The following is a 14,205-nucleotide window of genomic DNA, read 5'->3' as shown; positions in this document are numbered from 1 at the left end:
AAATGATGTGTAAGCCTTAAATAAAAATAAAACATTAAAACTCTCCTGAATATCATAAATGATGACCTGAGTGAATGGAAACATGTCCTTTAAAAAAAATAAGATCCAGTATTATAAAGATGTCAAAGATATCATTGAAAACGCCAAAGTTGTCTGCATTTTCTATTAAATTTATAGTCTATGTGCAACTTTCAGCTTAATGCAAACAGGAAAAAGATCAATCTTAAGTCTTTTCATTAGTTTCACAAAATGCCTTCTTTCATTTTCTCATCTTTCCTTGAAAAATGAAACTAACTTCAGCAATTCGATAGCATTTTACTGCCTACCTGGAACAAATGTGGCGGTGCTGCCTGATGGGGTTTATCCATGTCAGCACGTTCCACGGCAACCCACGTGTTTAAGGAGTGTGAAGAGGAACTGACCCCATCTTCTCTACTCCAATTTCCAAAATAATGTCTGTGCATAGAGTCTTCATAACTTGATTTTAATTAAGAAAGTGAAATTTTGGAAAGGATTTTAAGTGACAGCATTTGTCAAACTGTTTGTTTAGTGAATTTTCTGGGTGTGCTGTTACACAAGAACTGTCTTAATTAAGGTTAATTGGTGCTTAATTAGAGCTGCTGCGGACCAAAAAGATTCTGCAGGTAGTGAAGTGGTATGAGCCCTTAATGGTTAGCCTGAAGGACAAAGAGATTGCAGTAGCGAATTTCAAGACATTCTCTGTCTTAGACACAGGGACTGGTCCCTCTTCTGACCTATTTACAAGAGGGCATTTCATCCCAAAGTGTGGGAAACGCTTGTGGGTTTTGCATAAAGCAATTCTAAAGAAATTCTGTGGTAGGATGTTTATTATTCTAAACTATGTTAAAATTTAGCCCAGGCAAAAACCAATCAACTCTACTTTTTCTGTACTTATCTTCCTCCTTTGCAAGGAGGCAGTAGGGTGGCAGGTGGCAGGATGGGGTAGAAAATGGGGCAAACATTTTATTAACAGTCTTCTCAAAATGAGAGAACAGACTAGAACCAATACGGTAGCGTGATCCCCATATTTATCAGTAATATCACCGTGCTAGCTAGAAGGCTGAGTTTCTTAATACTGAGGGCACTAAAATGAACTCCCAAAGGAGGTAATGAAATTTCTTTTCTCTGGTATCTTTAAAAACAATATGAAAGAGTCTAGTAATGGGCGACATGGATAAGATCTTATTCGAAACTAGAGATTGACTAGAGCAGTGTTGCTCAAATTATCTGTGAGAAAGGACCTGCTACTTCCTTTTGTTTGCTTGATTTTTGTTTTGTTTTAAATTTTGAATCCATTGAAGACTAACATTCTTGTAAAATACAAGATAAACAAGTTACTAATAACAAGGAAGAAATAAAAATACAAAGTTTAGCATAACATTACTCTGTGTCCTGGCAATTCACTTCCTAGGTATATACCCTAAAGAACAAAAAAATTAAGAACTCAAAAAGATACTTGTATACCAATGTTCATAGCAGCATTATGCAAAATAGCCAAAAGGCAGAAACAACCCAAGTATCTATTAGCGATGAATGGATAAACAAAATGTGATATATACGTATTATGGAATCTTATTCAGCTCTAAACAGGAGTGAAGTTCTGATATATGACATGGAGGAACCTTGAAAACAATATGCTGAGTGAAATAAGCCAGACACAGAAGGACAAATATTGTATGATTCCACTTATATAAAATATCTAGAAAAAGTCAGTTCATAGAGACAGAAAATAGCTTATGGGTGACCAGGGCCCGGGGGAAAGAGGAGGAATGGGGAGACATTGCTCAATGGGTACAGAGTTTCTGTTTGGGATGATGGAAAATTTTGATAACAGATGATGGTGATGATAGCACAACATTGTACCAGTAATTAGTGCTTTTGCATTGTACCTTTAGCATTTGTAAAATGGGATGTTTTGTTATATATGTGTTACCACAATAAAAATAACATCTCAAGCCCAAATATTTTAATCTCAGATTCAAATTAGAGTAGGTATTATACATAAAGTGATGCTGTAAATTTGTTATACAAATTAATAAATATTTCTTTTTCAATTTCTGTACTAATCCCTGTACAGACATTTAAGAAATAGTCCTTGCAGTTGTGTGGATCTGCAGACAACATGGTGAGTATCACTGGACTAGAGAATGCATCAACATTTCTTCCTCAGAAATGTAGAGCAAACTATATATCTACTCACTAATTCTTCACTTGCTTCTTGCTTTATAATTGTTTTATAATCTCTTCCGTCTTCATCCTGGAGAGCTGAAGTGGTCATAAGTTTATAAAGCTTTTTTTTAGGCTAGATGCACCCTTGTGACATATTTAGATATTCTTCAAAGAATATGTTCTTGCTTGAGATAATTTACTGCTCAGGAAAGAATGATACATGCTCACAAGTGCATTGCTTGGTTTTGTGTTGAGTGTGAAGGTGTTGGTTTATGGCAGAAGGGTCACTGGCAAATTCAATTCCTACTTTTTCCATAACTCTTGATGAAACTTTTAAAATATGTTTCAGCTACAATCAGTGTTATGTTTAGGTGAAGTTGTGGGCGTGGTACCAATTTCCACTAAGTGGTTGGGACTTGCCTGTCAGTTTTGTTTACCTGCAAATTGAGCCTCTGTCTGAGAACATGCAGTGGGAGGGCTTTTCTTATGTGATAATCTTTGCTGAATATAAGGAAAACTTCCCGTCCCTCAGCAAAGCATTTAGAAATGCTTTTTGAGTTTCCTAAGGCTGCCGTGACAAACTACCACAATCCAGATGGCTTTAAAAACAGAAATTTATTGTCTTACTCTTCTGGAGGTGAGAAGTCTGAAATCTGTAGGGAGAACTCCTCCTTCGTGGTGGTTTGCCAGCATTGCCTGGGCTCCAGTCTCCACCTGAGCCATCACAGGGCATTCTCCCTTGTAGATGCCTGTATGTGTCCAATTCTCCCCTTCTTTGTAGGGACACATACGAGGTCATATTGTATCAGGGCCCACTCTAATCCATTTTGAACTCCTTTTAACTAACAATATTTTCAAAGGCTCTTGTTTTAGTTTGCTAAAACCTGCTGGGAGCAATTACCAGAAATGGGTAGGCTTTTACAATGGGAATTTATTAGGTTTAAACTTTATAGTTCTGAGACTGTGAAAATGTCCACAAGGCAGCATCAGAAATGAAGGTCAGTTGCTGGCGATCCTGGACCCCTGCCACGTGGCGAGCCACAATGGCAGCTCTGCTTTCTCCCTGAGCTCAGCTGTGGGTGATTGGGCACATGGCAGGGGCCACTTGACTCTACCTTCTCCTCCAGAACTCTTTGCTCCAGCTTCTAGCTGCTCCATCTCTTGCTTTTCTCTCTCCTCAGTTGATCAACCTCTAGAGGCTTCTCTCTGTCACTGCACCTTTTTCCCCCTGTGTCTGTGGCTCTTTAGTCCTTCACTTAAAAAGGACTCTGGTAAGAGGATTAAGACCCACCCTAGGTCATGCCCTACTGGAATGATGTAATCAAAAGAAGGACCCTTACTGAATCTAATGAAAAGTTTCCATCTACAATAGGTTTTGCGTGGACAGGAATGGATTAGCTTTAAGAACATGATCTCCTGGCATCTACTCAACTTCCAACTATTTCAAAATAGGGTCACATTCACAGGACTTGGGGTTAAGACTTAAACACATATATTTTGGGGGCACACAATTCAATTCATAACAGATGCCATATTAGAAGAGTGAGGAGCTATGCAAGTGACTGCTGGCTCTGGTAGGTGGAGTTAGGGACATCTAATCGTGAGTCCTACTTTGAGAGAAATTGGATCACAGGCATATGCCCTGAAAGCCGAGGATTTAACTTATCATGCCAAAGAGGTAGGATGTTATAAATCCTCTCTCCTGGAGATTCTTGTTATTCAGAGCAATAGTCAATATAAAGGTTTGTTTCACCCATATTGATGTATACCATCAGTCTGTAAGCATCAGCAACTTCATTTTTTCAGGAAATTGAGAAGCAATAAAATAACTAAATGTCTAATGCTCTGTTGAACATGACTAACTCTCCTTAATGGCTTTGAAAGCAGTTAAGGATTTTTTGAGTTCCTTTGTGTAATCATTAAAAACAACACTTCTCATGGCACTGGACAGTAAACACAAAAGAATGGATGTCTAGACTGATTTTTTTCTGACTCACCCTAGCTATTTATTCAGCAAAGTTCTTACAATGTTGTTCATTAGTTAACCATTAAAATTAATGGTTATTCAAGCTTTTCCATTATAATTGTTTCATAGGTACTAGTTTTTGGTCAAAGCATCTACCTGAAAGGAACACGCTTATTATTATTATTTAAAAGTCACTTTAGTTTTCAATTTTTCAAGAAGACACTTTTAGGAAAACCTAGCTTCTTGTTTGCTCCTCCTCTAATTATAAAGAAGTGCTCCACCTGGTGGCTTCTGATGAGAATTAATCAGAAGAGTGTAAGCCTGGTTTACTTGCCAGATGTGCAAATTAAGGAGTACTAATTTCTGTGGCCCAAGGAATTCAAGGAATTGGGTCAAAAAACAATTTAGGTTCTTGGATATTTAAAAATCCATTTTCCTAACTGACATTACAATAGATAGAAAATGTCTATTTAAAGTGTCTCTTTAAAGCATGGGGAGAGAAAAACAGACATCCAAAAATACACGCCACATCATCTGTTAGGCTGAACCATATGAAATTGCCACTAGTATGGCCAAAATTGTGGAATAATGGTATTTTCATGATGTAGGCATGAGTTTGGGGGCTATTGTTTAAACTTTAGTTTAAAATAATTCTAAATGTAATAACTTGACTCCTTTTGGTAGATGACCTGTGATTTTCCAGAGAAAGGGTTATATTTTCTTAAAAACAATTTGAAATGAAAATGGGTCTTCTCTTTAAAAAGATGAAAAAAATGACAGAGTTCTCTCTCCTATTCTGTTAGCATAGACATGGAAACCCAGGAATAATCAATGAAGTAGTTTAATAAACTCTATCTGTGGCATTTGAAAGCAGCATGATTCTTTTTCTTTATGATATTCAAAATGATATTCAAGCAGAATACATTAAAAAAGAGTCATTTGGGGAATTTTTCCCTTCATTATCAAGTTCAAGATACATAAAAGAAACTTTGTATAAATCTTTGTATTGATTCGAAGATATACAAATCTTTATATGGATTTGAAGGTATACAAAGCTTTGTGTAAATCTTTTTATTGAGTTTCATGCATTAATGTGGATAAGTATTCTGAGCTTTCTCCCTTTATTGCTGATTTCAAGGTACACAAACACTGGTTCTGTGGACAATTAGCTCAAATGCCTCCCATTTTGAAAGGAGACCAAACTTTCTATAGCCAGATAAATGGAATCCCAAGGAAACACCAAACTCCAAGTGAGTTTCTTTAAACTAACTGTCCTTTGAGTTTGGATGTTTAGAAAATAATGTCCAGTCAAAATCTTGCTGTCATCATCAGTAATAAGACTCTTTATGGATATGATATGCTATATATATGATTTGTGACACAGGCAGGCATGTGAATTTTTGGACAAGCATAATGCAAATGTGGCTCTGATTTCACATTTGAAATCAAGGTTTGGTCATATTAATTTTTTCAAAATACATGCACTTAATATATGAGTTTAAAAAGTCATTTCAGGGAGATAGCTCCAGAATTTGGTGCCTTGCCAGTGGAAACTACTTTGGAATTTGTGCTCCCAAGTGTGACAGAGTTGGACTCAGATATGACTTCTCTACACATGCTTCTTCTGTCCCTTTTATTGAACCTATATTTGGTGCTGGAGTTGGTAGGTATACACCCAAGTGACCTGAATCACTGGGCTTTCCATGTGCCAGCTGGGCCCTAAGCCTCAGTGGAGTTGCAACACCTACTCTCCTGTTCATTGGACTCACCCAGGACAACTAACAAGGAGGTGAGCATGGACAGCCACACCACACCACCAAGGAACCGAGGGAGTCTACAAATGCAAGCAAGAGAGACCCATCCATCAGCCATATGGGATCTAAATCCCCTCTCAATTAGAGGTGGAGTTGGGCATCACCATCCCAGAATCCTCAGGACTGGGGAATAAAATATGAACTAGAGTGGACTTACTGGTGTTCTACTCAAAACTTATTGTGATTCTAGCAGTGGAAGAAATTATATCATTGATGTGGAGATAGTGGCCCCTGAAGTTGCTGAAGGCAGGGAGAGAGAAAAAGAGGTGTGATATGGGGGCATTTTCAGGGCTTGAAATTGTCCTGAATGACATTGTAATGACAGATACAGGCCATTAGATATACTGCTATAACCTACAGAATTGAGTGAGAGAGAGTGTAAACTACAATGCAAACTATAATCCATGTTTAGTGGCAATGCTCCAAAATGTGTTCATCAATTGCAATGAATGTACCACACTAATGAAAGAAGTTGTTAATGTGGGGAAATATGGGAGGTGGGGGGAGTGGGGCACATGGAAATCCCTTATATTTTTTATGTAACATTTTATGTAATCTAAGTATCTTTTAAAAGTAAATAAAAAACATTTAAAAAAAAAGTAATTTTATTGTAAACTCATAGGCAAACTGTAAATAATTCTACATATATTTTATTGTCCTTAAAAAGTACTGTCTATTTATGTCCAACTCTATTGTCACATTTCATTCTTAAATGTATAAATCTCAATAGAATGATTTTCAAAGCTTTTCATCTCTCTGTTCAAGTCAGCCTCTGCAAGCCGTTTTATTTCTGTTCTATGTGGGCTCTCCTCCTCCAGCAGGTTAGCCTGTGTTGGTTCACATGAAGGAAGCTGGGTTTAAAGAGAGTAAGCAAAGTGTGCAAAGTCCCCTGAGCCTTAGGCTGGAGCTGGCCCACCATCACTTCTGCTGCATTCCATTGGCCAAGCCAAGTTACACCACCAGCGCAGGCTCAAGGGATGGGGAATAGTGTCTTAGTTTCCTGTGACTGACTTAATATATTATTACAAAATAGGTGGCTTAAAGCAACAGTTCGGGAGGCTAGAAGTCAAGAAGTCAAGGTGACAGCAGGGTCATGCTCTTTCTGAAATCTGAGAATCCTTTCTTGCCTCATCCCAGCTTCTAGTGGTTTGCTGACAGTTCTTCAATGCCTAGGCTTGTATCTGCAGCATGCCAGTCTCTTCCTCCATCATCACATGGCCATGCTCTTCCTGTCTCCACGTTCTCCTCTTCTTTGAAGGACACCAGCCATATTGGATTAGGGACTCCAGTCTTCTAGTATGACCTCATCTTAATTTACTTCTTAATTTACTCACCTTCTCTACAATGAAACTGTTTTCAAATAAGCTTAGGAATTCAGCATATCTTTGGGGGAGGGCACGATTTTACATTACAGATAGGAAAGACTTCAAAGTCATACTCCAAGTGGTATGACTACAGGAGGGAAAGAACTGTGCCCCTTTTCAATCAACCTACCACAGAGGCCATGTGAAGCATCAGGAGACCTTCACAGGCAAGAACTGTGTTTTATTCATCTTGATTTCTTTAGTACCATCTTGTTATTCTCAGCATCTGACATATTTGGGGCATTTCATAAATGTCTTAGTCAGGAACAGTTTAATTCATTTTGTTTTGCTCCTTAAGCAGTTTCGAAATTTCTGACCAGAATCCAAATTCTGTTAAAAGGTGATGATTACCATACTCACAAAGATGATCCAAGATAAACTTGACTAGGATAACTATTTTTTCAATTGCATATTTGACAACTTATAGAATGAGTCATGGTAAGAATAGTAGAAACATAAAATTCTGAATTTGATGAAATGGGCTTTGCCCACTCACTAAAAATTCTGACAAAGTTTTGCCCGAAGATATTTATCTTAACTTGATTTGTATGGACAAATATTGGGAGAACACTAAAAATAAGATCCCAACTATAATGGAAGGTTATGGTATATCTACATGACATAATATTAAACAGTCATTATGAAGACATAGATGGAAAAAATTTATAAAATAGTAAAGCGTGTTTGATCTGAAGTATGTAAAATACAGGATAAAAATATTTACATAGTATATATATATACTCATATATTGTAAACATGAATAAAATAAAATTAAGACCTGTAAATAATCCAAGGTGTGGATATACCTGGGATGAGGAGATGAAATTCATATGCTTTTATTTTTTATGTTTTTTACTTTTCCCTAAATTTCATACAATAGAAATAAATGATATGCTTAAATAAAACAAAGAGGAAGGAAGGCAATCAGGCAATTCCTTTTCTCTTTTATAAGGACTCCTTCTTTGACATCACAGATAACTTTATAAGGTCATTTAAATCATGCTGCTACCTTCCAGTGGTACCAGACAAATGCCTTTAGAAAGTTCCACCTGAGGAACAAGTTCTATGGTTCAAAAACCTTCACAGTCGTGGTTGCTGTCCTGGTTTGTCTTTTGTGGATCCCAGAAAATTATGTTCTAAGTTAACGTATTTCTGTGCCTGTAAATGCAGGGTAAATAGGACCTTTTGATTAGATTCAGTTAAGGGACCTTTGATTAGACCACTTGATTAGTTCACTTTAGGGCCTTTGATTCAACTACATCAGTGAGGTATGACCCAGGCTGGGTTTCTGCCCTCCTGCTGGGGTCTTATATAAGCAGAGAACTGAAAGCAGAAACACACAGAGAAAAGACAGCCACCATTTTGACTCTGCCATAGGAGAGATGCCACAGACTGGAATCAGCCGAGAAACTAAAAGAGGCCTGGGAAGAGATGAGCCATATGCCTGATTGTCCACAATTGAGTTCAAGGAGAGTTGGGCTTGAAGGGGCAGGCAAAGCTGGCCACCATCTTGCCTTGCCATTTGGCAGGACTCCAGGATCTGTCAGTGGCCAGCCTTTGGTGAGAAAGAATCTCTGGTGGTGCCTAGATTTGGGCATTTCACAGCCTCTGAACTGTAAGCTTTTACCCCTAATAAATTTCCTGTATAAAAGATACCCCATTTCTGATATATTGCATTGGCGGCCCTGTGGCAAATTACAACAGTTGTCTACTCTCTTGGAGCATAGAGGGCTCAACCATCAGAACAGCATATAGGGGTAAGGGCCCTGTAGTGCTGAACTCACTGGAAAAGTTGATGTCAAGGACAAACTTGAAGAAGACATAAAAAATCACACAGGAGTTGGTGGAAGGCAGCAGGACCAGTCCCTTGGAGTATCTGGTGGAAGTGGAGATGAGAGGGAGGAAGAGCATAGAATGCCAATGCTATCTCAGGAAGCCAAGAGATGAATGCAAAAAGGTGCAGATGACCCAAGGTGGGAGGGGCACAAGAGTTGCCCACTCATGTCCATAGGTAAATCAGCAATGGAGAAGGAGGTTTGGAGAGGGCCATTGCTTAACAGTCAGAGGGTGGTTTCTATTTTGGAGTCATTATTGTGAGAAAATTGCTCCTTGGAAGAACTTGTAAGGGAGAAATACCAGCTTCATCAGCATAATTATTTTTAATCTCAGTTCAAGAGATTTTCTTCTTTGACGTCCTCTTTGTGTTCTTCTTTCTCCCATTTTCCTTTTATTAGTCATCATCTTTTTCTTCTTCTTCTTTCTCTTCCCCATCTGCCTTAGTCACTCTCACTCATCAGCATAGGCAGAACCCCCAAATTGATGATTATATAACTCCCAAACATGATTGTGACTATCCTTGACAGTAGCTAGCCTCCTCTTATAGGCAACCATCCCTATCCATTCCCACCTCAGTATTCTCTTCTAAATAATTTTAAGTCTCTCCACTTCTCTTTCCCTCCTCATTTACAAACATAGGATGTCAGAGACTTTCTTCAAGCTAGTTCATTTAAATATTAAAATGTTTCAGCCCTGCGCAACTGCCTTTAAATTTCAACTTTCATGGATTATGCTTTTACTAAATTAATAGTCAGCACTTCCATAGCATTTGTGATTTTCAAAGCAAGCCACAAACATTAATTAATGCTAATGCTACCCTAAGAGAATGCTATAACTGGCTAACTGACTGAATTTTATTTCAAATTATTTTTAAATGGTTTTCAACTTGGGAGGGAAGTTGGAAGGGATGTACAAGAGTGTACAGTATTTGGTATCATTTGCTGCCTCCTAAAAGTAACGATGCAGCAAATTGAAGTGAATCATATTCAAATGGATATTTAAGGTTTGATCCACCTAGAATTAATCATCTTTAAGATTACCTGTTGTCTAAGTTGCATCTACCAAGGCAGTGTTTGAGGTAAACATCTAGGGACAAAAAAATAGCTCATAATATAGGCATCTTTTCTCTCCTTAGTTATTTCAGTTGCAATCCTATGATTTTCATCATTCTGCTTTCTCTGCTTCTTATCATTAACAGAAGAAAAATATGTTTTTCCCTGTGGCCAAATGATGAGCATTTATTTAAAAGCTGTTAAGTGTTCCCTGTTGTGCTAAGTTCCAGGGAGAAAACAGACAGACAAAACTTGCTATTTGTTGTCTTATAGTCACCTTAAATTTAACCATAAAATCAACCTAATGTAAAATTTTTAAACAATGAGTGATTACTAGGCTCTCAGTCTACAAGTGCAGCAGGAAAAAGGAAGAATGGAGGACTTGGGTGGGGCTTCAGGGAAGAACTAGACATGGGAGTTGAGCTTATCTGATGGTATGGTGGGCTTTGGACCACCACAAGTATATAGGAAGGCACTGCATGGTTTTGAATAGGAAGTGGAAAGGTAAAAGCTGTTTTAGGCTGTGGGTCATAAGCAGGTTGTACTGGAGCTTGGAGAGATGGGATATCAGCTTGAGGACTGGGTGCACGTTAGGGTAGAGTGATTCAAGGATAGCACCATAATCCAAAGGATGAGCATTGGGCGCAGATGAACATAGGTTCAAATCCTAGTTCTGTGTAGATGGATGACCTTGAGAAAATTCTGTCCCTCTTGAGCTTCCAGTTTTTCATGTGTAAAAAGGGGATGAGGATAATTATATCTAATAGATAGTTACATGAGATTTAAATGAGGTAATACATGAGAAGTACCATACTTGGTCTAAGAAAAATGTATGATAAAAACTTGGATCAAATGACAGGGAAGAGTCAAAAGTATTTCTGGTTTTTGTTTTGTTTTGTTTTGTTTTTTTGCTCATCAAATTAATCTTTTGACCATATGTGCTCCAGATGTGCTTTCTCCTTGATGATGAAAATAAGTTTTAGGGTTTTGATTTCTGATTCCTGGAGTATGTCAGACTATGCTAAATGACCTTCCTGCTAGAACAATAAAACAAATGCTCAAACCTATTTAAAAACATATGTTCAAGTTTATTACTGAGCTAAGAAAGCAAAGAATCTTCAAAAGCTAAAAATGTAGTGAAAGTCAGAATAGGGCAGAGCAGAGTGTATTTGTCCAGAAAGAATTTGCTGAACTAACATGATGTGGAGTGTGGATTTTCATGGTCTCATAGGCATGCAAGAGTTAAGCAAGAAAGACTTGGTTCCACCCCATGAAGTGAGATTCCCTTTCACTCCCCAAATCTGCACCACAAAGTACGACACCCTTAGGATAAGGGTGAAGTGGTAGCAAATCCATCCCCCCCAAGGGAAATGTAAGGAAATTTTCCACTCTTGAACTTTGACTGTGGGTAAAAAGGGAGAGAAAGTCTCTGAGAATTTATAACCCGCTCTCACGCAAGTTTGCATCCTGATCCCAAACAGTGCAACTTGTGTGATCCAAAAATACCCTTTGAGAATTTCTTACAAAGTGTGGGGTGCCTTCAGATACCTGGCAGAAAAAGAAAAAACCAAAAACCAAATCCACAGGTCTTCCCTGGACAAACCCTTCTCAAATTGGGGGTTTGCTTAAAATGCAGATTCTGATCCAGGAGGTCTGGAGAGGGGCCCGAGATTCTGCATAGTCACAATCTCCCAAGTGAAGCCGAAGCTGCTGGCCCACAGGCTGTAGTGTGAGTGGGCACAGGTACCCTCCTTCAGCTCAGGTCTCGAAGACGTTCTACAGAAAACATTCCAAGAACATGAGACCATGATCCACAATTCTAAAACTCAAAAGTAAACGAAAGCCAGTAGGAGCAAGAGGGAGAATTAGACCAGCACAAACCTCAGGTATTGGAATTATTCAACTCACAATATAAAATGGATGTTTATAATACTTTATATATGAGATTGAAAATGTGGGCAAGAAGAAATGCCCAATAAGTTCTGTAAAAACCACGTAGATCATGTAGACTACTTAAAAATTAGACATATACAAAGTTTAAAAAGTGCATCAGTTTAAGAGATTAATTTCAACTGAAGAGAAATTTTCAGCTGGGTGATATATTTCAATTTATTTAGAATGAAACATAGAAAGACAATGAAGAAGAGAAAATGTTTGAAAAAATACTACCAGAGAACTTTCTAGAACTAAGACAAAGAATTACAGTTTCCATAAGCCCAATAAATTTGAAAGAGTAATTTAAAAGAAATCTATGCTACGGAGACTTCTTAGTGAAAAATAAAAATTAACTCCCCACCCACAGAAAAAGACAATTTACCTAATTACCTACTTCACAGCAAAAACAAGGAAGTCAGAAGAGATTGAAAAACATAGTCTCAGTGTTTTGGGGATAATAATAATCGACCTATAATTTATTATCCAAAAAACTATTTTTCATAATCAGAACAAAAGAAAGAAATATATTTTCAGAAATATAAAAACAGAAAGAGTTTATCATTAACAGATTCACTCATAGCAATTTAGAGAATGTATTTTCACGCAGAGGGAAGTGATTTCATATAGAAGTTTTATGAAGCTAGGAGGAATATTAGCAAAAAAAGCAAAAAGGTTTACCTTCTAAAAGAGACAATACATGATTATAATAACAAAAAGAGGGGAGGGCATAATTGGATTTATAGTGTTTAAAGTCCTTGTCTGGAAAACATGCAAGGTTAGTGATAAACTTTCATGTTTGATAAGTTAGTTGTTCATTTTCAATTTTCAAGGAAACTGTAGAAGGAGAGAGGTAGGCTGTGTAAATTCTAAGCTCCTGGGGAATGAAATGAAAAAAAAAATCAATGTAAAAAAGGCAAGAAAGGAAAGAAAGAAAAGAGGAAGTAATAAGAAAGGAAAGGAGGTCTGCATAAAAAGTACAAGCATAGAAATAAATAATTCCATATATAATAATAGAAATAGGTGCAGTGTATATAATAATTATAGTAGATAAAACGGATTAAATGTTTCAGACAAAGATTGTCAGATAAGAGAAAGGTGAGAAAATGGAAATATCTCCCCGAGTAATTCTTATAGGTTTAGGTTTAGGGTTAGGGTTAGCATAGTCCTTGGACCAGAAGCAGCAGCATGACCTAGGAACTTGTTAGAAATACAAATTCCCAAACTCACCCCAGGCCTACTGAGTCAGATGGTGACAGTCCTAAGGACCCGTGGTTTAATAACCTCTCCAAGTGATTATAATGCATGCTAACATTTGAGAACCACTGCTCTAGCCTTACAAAAGAAATGCCTGAAACAAGAGTTGAGAAGTCTAAAAGGAACATAATAGAGAAATGTACAACAGGCAAATATTAACAGCCATAATAAAAAAAAGAAGCTTGTATGGCTCTAGAAATAGCAATAAAGTAGACTAAAGGTAAAAAACATTTATGAGCATTGTATTTCTTCATTAGTCAGCTTTGCTTTGGTAATGACTATTCCCACAATTCTCAGTGGCTTTCCAACAACAAGCACTTGTTATTACTGGCAGATACAGTTGGCTGCTGCAGTTTTCCCCACCTCTGTTCTACCTGTTTTCACAACCTGTCGACAGGATGAAGGAGCAGCTCCTGTTTTGGAATGTGCGTTCAATGGCAGAGGGAGAGAAGACGACAGGAGTGGAAGCCCATAACGGCCTTTAAGGCTTCTGTGTGGCAAACAATAGCTCTGCTCATATTCGCTTGGGCAAATCTTATGAGTTTGTCCAGCCCCTAAAAGGAATGGATGCAAACACACCCTTCTCACAGAGATATTGCAAATCACAGCTCCAGGCTGGGTGTGCAAACTTCTTATGGGAAGAAGGAGCAAACAGTAGAACAATAGTACAATCTACCACGTTCTGTACCTTTGAAATTACTTATTCTCTTCTCTCCATTATGCCTACAAATTAAACTCAGAAGTCCTAAGGAAAAAGATACCTAAAGCTCCATCCAGTAATGACATCTGGCTCA

This window comes from Dasypus novemcinctus, chromosome 24, assembly GCF_030445035.2.
Source record: "Dasypus novemcinctus isolate mDasNov1 chromosome 24, mDasNov1.1.hap2, whole genome shotgun sequence".
Taxonomy (NCBI): Eukaryota; Metazoa; Chordata; class Mammalia; order Cingulata; family Dasypodidae; genus Dasypus; species Dasypus novemcinctus.
Note: the sequence above shows the minus strand (reverse complement) of the source record.